Genomic DNA, 7,313 nt, shown 5'->3' on the forward strand with positions numbered 1-7,313 from the left:
TTTCTTGCATAAATAACTACAGAATAAACACAGTTGGAGGAGGATGTGTTGTGGCTGTAGGTGAAGTCATCTGTATCTGTTTCTGGTTTAAATGCTGCCACTTTACCTGAGAGTCGTATACAGACTACAACCTCAATGTGTAACAGCTGATTGATGAGCCGACCAGACCAAATTTAAAGGATCCTTCAAAATCAACATTAATAGATTTCACTCTGTCCAATAGGAGGGACTAAATTGCTGCTTCTGGATTTCTTTTGTGCGTGGTGTTTGAATACATTGTCCTTCAGCCTGCTTTAGAAGAGCTAGACTGGAAAGAACAAGCTCGAGGATTGTTATCAAAAGAAACCTACAAACTTTTAACGAACAGGTTTTTCTCAGTGACCTCGTTGCATCATCTCAAAATCTCAGGGTTAAAAGACAGATCAAGCCGCTGCTCCTCTGCAGAATTATCAATTATGTTCAAGGCGAGGGACAAAGCGTGGCCTCTAGCGAGATGTACTGGTGAAGCAGTCCATAGGCTGACTTTTAGAAAAAAAAAGAAAAATGTGTATCCTCCTTGAGAAAAAGCAAAAACCATTTATCACATAGAATCAATCTCTAACACTTTTACAAGCCTGTAAACATTTTGGAAAGCAGCTAATTTAAACAAAAACAAATCCTCTATATCTATTCCGTCTTATGTTACTTTTAATGTTTTAACACACACTTTGATGCTTGGAATCAGTTTGATATGTTGTACCTGGTATCTGTTCTTATTAATAGTAAGCATTTGGCTCAGGTTACCTCCTAAATCCGTACCTCCCAGTTCACCCTACAAGCCTTCACTTCCTCTGCTGTTAGGGACGCCTTTCAAGCCATCGATTGAAAAAAAAGCAATAACCAGACCCTTATTTTTTACAGCTCTGTGTCTCATTTAAGACTCTTAAATCTCTCCATTTCTACTGGTGTTATCCGTCAGGTCTGGAAACACATGTAGTCCCACTGTATACAATAAAGTAATCTTAATAACTATCTGACAATTATTTCTATCTCGTTAAAGTCTTGGAGTCATAACAATCAGCTCAAATCATTCCTCTCAAGAAACTCTGTGCCAAGTCCACACCACTCTGTACTGTCACGGACATTACTTTGGTTATAAATGATATTGTATCTGCTGATGACGAAGGGAAGTATTGCGCTGCCATTGTTGCTGATCTAACAAAAGCATTTGACATTGTTGATCATGCTATGCTCCTGCAGAGACAGTTCCAGGACTACTTGTCTCATAGACATCACTGTGTGATTTTGGTAAATGATCGTTCTGTACTTTTACCACTGTCGAAGGACGATCCACAAGGTTCAATATTGGGTCCTGTCTTATTTACAATTTATATTAACAGCATTACATCTGTCATAAGAAATTGTAAATACCCATCTTGATGTGGATGAGTTCTGTATTGCTTTGCTTATAATGCATACAAGCCTTTGGCAAGATGCACTTTTTAATTTGAAATGATTTCCTAAATACAAACAAGACTAAATATGCTATAGAGCCAGAGATTGTGGACAGTATTTTGCATAGAACCACTCTGTATGGACATAGTATTGAGAGGGTTTTGGAGTATAAATATCTTGGTCTGCATAAATAAAACAAAAGTCACATCAACATACTTGTCAGCAGGCTCCGACAAAAATTGGATACTTGAACAGAATCAAAGCACATTCTCCTATGCTCACGAGGAAGAGGATAATTGAGGCCATCTTCTTGTCTGTATGGCGATGTTATCTATAGACACGCCTCCCATAGATTCAGTTTATCACTCCACTCTAAGATGAATTATCGGGGACGGTTATTCTACTCATCGTTGCATCTTGAATGAAAAGGTTGAGTGGGCATTTCTAATAGTAAGACGTGACAGAGACTTGTATGTATTTATTTATAACGCCTTTAATGGCAACTTGCCATCATGTAGCACTTCCTTATTAAATTGGTCGGATAGTCATTGTTTGACTCGTTCTAGTGAGTGGCGACACTACATTTGGGGAAAGTGGTTTTAGTTTCTATGCTGCACATTTGAAACATTTTACAACACACATTAAAACTTAACACAATTCCTGTAGATCCATTTTAAATCATAATTACAAACTAGGCTGACCGTCTTGTTGTATGGTTGTTTGTTTTCTTGCTAATTTATTTATTTATTGTTTGTGTATTTATTCTGCATTTATTCTGTGCTTTACTTTGGACATCATTGAAAATGAAGGGCATGCCCCCAATGATTCCTCGACATTTAAATAAAGGTTCAGATAGTAAAAAAAAACTCCATTCCCAACTCTGCAGTGTACACTGTTGTCCACACGAAGGCAGTAAGTAGCAATGATTTACAGGTGATCACGTGGCATACAGTAGCTGAGGCATACAGGACTGAAGAACAAAGGTCATAATAACCAATAGATAGAAAGCTATGCCATTTATTTCTATACCATAATTGTGCAGTGCTACAACAGTGGCAGTACAAATTATAGTAATTAAAAAAATGAGACCTGATTAAAGTGCAACTCATGCGGAAAATTAGGGCCACTTCAACACCATATGTAATATAGAGATGTAGCATCTTGTTCCCCAGAGGAGCGTATTCACTTTAGGTTACATCGTCTGCGCATCTGAAGTGGCAGAGAGCCTTAAATGCGGTCATTGTAATTTCAGCTGGAAGTCTCAAACATGACCAACACTCATGGTATGAAATGTCTTTCATATGTCAACACTAATAACATGTTATTTTAACAGTTTCTGTCGAGCGATTGGTGTTTGAAACGCCGGTGATTGAAGCACACATTTCTTTGCTAAGTTAGTGATTGTTAGATGTTGAGAGGAGTCGCTGGTCTGCATTCAGCCATCAGTAGGAGAGATACTTACTGTCAAGTTCAGTTTGAATAACAAAAATCCTCCAGAGTTATGAAAACGTTCTCCTGATGTTTCCAATATACGTTGATGCATTCTGTATCATTAAAGGCATGGTGAAGCATTACAAGTGCATCGAACATATTCTGGTGACATTCAAGCAATTCAGTTCTGTTGGAATAACAACCTTTAATGGTATGTTATACGACTACATTATGATTGAACTGATTGTGGTTATTGAAATATACGTAAGTAAGTAGGTTAATGATCATAATTCAATTCATATTCTTATTATTTAAGGTGGAATTTATTAAATTGATACAAAAAGAGTTAAAAGGGGATATGTTACAGGTGAAGAAAGGAAAAGATAAATAGTTTGTTTATTAATGTCAAAACACCAATTGTTGTGATGTATGGTCGGGAATTTATCTCATTGCAAATTAAGTATATCATTAGTTATTGGTTGTGCATTAGAAAATATTCTAAATGAACAAAAGATGAGAGGATGACATATTTCTCGGCACTATTTGTGTATGTGGTTTTTTTAACTACTAGTTAAGAGCTGGAGGATTACGTGATGGCGAGCCAATTTAGACTGTGGACGCTCGTGGAAGCCATGTGGCGCACCGAAGGATCTGCTCACAGAGGACGCCTGACTAGCTTGATTTGTTCATTGAGACACCAGATAACAACACACACACACTTTCAGCTCCACTCGGGTAGATATAGTCATTATGGTAATACATCCAATTCATTTTAAGTGTGAGAGAGGACCAAGAACTATAAGAAGATATTAGTAGTATGCCGACAGCAGCCAACGACACATCAGCAGAGCAGTGCTGCACTGGGACACACATAAAGAGTGAATGCCTGACATGAAGTTAAATGCTAAAAATGTCTTTCTAAATCCATGATGGGTGAGAAGAATTAGGCTAGAGTAGGTGATGTTATAGTGTAACAATGTTAATGTGCAAAAAAGGATGCTGGGCAGAGACAAGCATAAAGAACCTGAGGTAAGACTTTGACTCTAGAGACCAAGGTTTGCATCCTGAGTTCGTTTTGTGGTTAAGATTTGGGAAAGATTTTGGTTCCGTGTGGTTCCGTGTTGTCATGAACTCAATTGTTAAACGTCTTAACAGACCGGGCACGGTAAAGTTATGGAGCATGTCTTTAATTCTGGGGAAATCGCTGATTTCCCAGCGGAGATATTTCTCTGCTGGATTCAAAGCTATATGAGGCTTTGGCTTATGAAAAACACTTGTTTTTTGGATAAAGTAATTGCGGGTTGTTTTCAAACACTAATTATGAATTATTACCAGGATGATCCATTAACCATTTAACCAGGGCTCCCCTCAAGTACTGTCTTAAGTACAAATTTGAGGTACTTTTACTATAGGTGTGGACATTTCTCGGTTCTAAGATGCATCGCGATGCTGATGTGGACGATTCTCCATCGATGCAGTGACGAAACAATTCGGTGTTTGGTTTAATTTCAGCTCAGGGTGAGTCTTTACTGCCTTTAGCTGTCATTTACTGTCACACTGTTTTGTGTTGCTGGTTCACTTCGGGCAGAGCTTTGCTCACACACACACACACACACACACACACACACACACACACGCACTCCATGTGCGCGGAGCAGGGAGGCTGCATTCAAAACGCTCGGCAGCCCGCTAACTTGTTGATTTGGCTGCTAATATTAGCTGCTCTGTTTCAACAATATTGGGCTGAAAAATATCACTTGCAGGCTGAAATTCCACACTGATCCATTTCTCCTGGGAGATGCAGTGACTTAAACCAAGAAAGAGTAGAAGAGCTACGAGTAAGGAAGGTCCACGAGCTGCTAGGCTAATTCATATTAAAGAGCGTTGCAGTCAGATTTTTTTAAAGCACTTTTTGGGTAAAAAGTGAATTCAAATGTATCTGACTGTTTGTAATAATTGATGAAAAAGTGAAATGTGCAGTAATAAAAAATGTTGAGGATGTGATACATAGATCATGCGTTCGAATTGTTGACAGGTGAATCGTAACCAAATCGTGAGGCTAGTGAAGATTCACCTCTAACTATTATATACTTATTCCTCTCCTCCACAACAATTCAGAGGAAATGTTCAGTAAACTTCATAAATATTGTTGCTGTGATTTGTTGACAACATTCTAATAAATTATTAAATAAAAGACCTTATAAAGGGATAGAACGGTAGAGTCTGGAGTTAATTAGTGTGAATGCTGATCAAGCACTATTGATCAAAACAAGCTTTTTCAACAGATTTTGCAGTGTAAGCAAATGGAAGGACTCTAGACATCTTCTTCAGCCTACTCCACTTTGAACTTCTGCTACTCCTGCATGTGTTCAGCTACAAACGTAATTTCAGCATTAAAAAGATCACAGGTCTTTGAACTATTGCACTCTTTCTTCAAACAATCAGTGCCACTCAGTAGCTCAGTGCAGGCCAAGTTTCTGTTTTTACTGTTGATAAATAAAAAAAAAAGACCAGATTTCTTTTAAATCATACACAGTTGATTGAAGAAGTACAGTTTACAGACTTGTGATGTCAAAAGGTCTATAGTTTTTGGGCTTACTAGCATTTTTACCAAGTTTCCTTATCGGGAATAATTCTCACTTCCATCCTTCCTTCACTGGAATTCTTCCTCTTTCCTATATCTTATTAAATATTAGCAATATCTTTTTCAGTGCCCCCATACTTTTACTGATCTTTCCTTGATGCTGTATCTGAAGTATCTGAATACTTCTTCCACTGCTGAATATCTCGTATGGTACTAAGATACTTAGCAGGAGCATATTGACCTCTTGGTCCTTAAAAGCGTCACTCCTCCCCAGACACTTATTTCAAAAAGCTGTATTGAATAAATCTGCCAATACTTTGCCTTCTTCCCCGGGTCTCATAAAACACTAATGCTGCATGTGGGAGTGAAGATTGACTGTGAAAGTGACGTCCACTGAATGCAGCAGCAGGACGGGCTAATCGAAATGCTGCATTAATAGAAGGAAGGAGAACCACTTGACTTCCTCCATATGCTGCTAACATGCTAACATTCATACATAAAACATATCTTAGCTTGTCATTATCATTAGGGTCATTGTCATTTAATAATATAATAGTTGTTTGCTGCTATATAAATTATCTGGATGTTGTGTTTTCTCCTTTAAGGCTGCTACATTACAGTCTTGTTCTGCTTGCTAATGTAGGTGGTGTGTAGACCATCTGCATGTAGAAAACCTTTAACACTGCTCATTTTAGGAGCGACCAAACTGTCTTGACTCTGAATTTGTGTCAACATGTTTCTGTAGCACAAATATCCCCACTAATAGCCTTTAATTGATTCGTGTGTGACAGTCCATTGGTGGTCAATAGTCACACTGGCTTTGCACACAAAGACTAAAGTGCAATGAGCTACAAAATAAAGCTTTCACATGTTATTCGTCTTAGGAATTTAAATTCCAGCTTTTAATGACTGATGTACAGACCAATGAATAAATATTTGAGGAGCAATGCTCTTTCATTAGCAAATAAATTGCTATCCCTGGTTACATTTTAAATTGATCAAAGCAAATAGCCCCGAGCCCTGACACGAGTTCTGACACACCATAGAGGCAGCTGTGAACACAGCTGACGACAATGCTGCAGCTCAACCTACGTACCCGTTGCCCTGATATTTTGACAAGACCTATGCAGTGGGAGAGGTGCATAAATGTCATTTCACTTGAAAAAAATGTAATTACAGGAAGACAATCAACTTTCTACACGCACATAACAAAGCCACAGCCAGATATTGAGCCCACCTAATTAAGGAGACAGGGTTCACACTGGTGGAAATGCAAGTTTTTCAACCTTGCCTTTTGTCTTATTTACTGTATTCTTTGACAGCTACTGTCAATAACATGCTGCCTTAAAAACATGTACACAATTAGCCTAATGGGGTCCCGATGGTGTTTTTGTGTCATGTATTTAAAGACTGAACGTTACATTTTGCCATTTTGGCATGGACGGCACAATACAACTCCCGGCTAATCCAAATATGGGCAATGAGGTGGATCGTTGGTGGAGCTGAGCTGAAAAGCATTTTTTGTACCAGACTGTAAACATGTTCATTTCTGCTGTAAAGTTGGTTTAACACTGAGGTCTGTGGGGATTTGACTCACTTTTGGAGCCAGCCTCAAGTGGCCATTTGAAGAACTGCAGTTTTGGGCACTTCCAAGTTGGTTTCATTTATGAGCGCTGGGGTCTGCCGCTTGGTTTTTACATACATTGCTGATGATGGGCTGTTGGATGCTTGAGGAAGGCATGATTGCGAATGCGCCTCCATGCCACGCAAATTAATACAGACGGCTGGAATTGACAAAAAAATAAAATAATCCAGAGACATTGGAGTAGCCTTTAGCATGAGCATTTACGGTAACGGCTGTATA

This window comes from Pholis gunnellus, assembly GCF_910591455.1.
Source record: "Pholis gunnellus genome assembly, chromosome: 5".
NCBI lineage: Eukaryota > Metazoa > Chordata > Actinopteri > Perciformes > Pholidae > Pholis > Pholis gunnellus.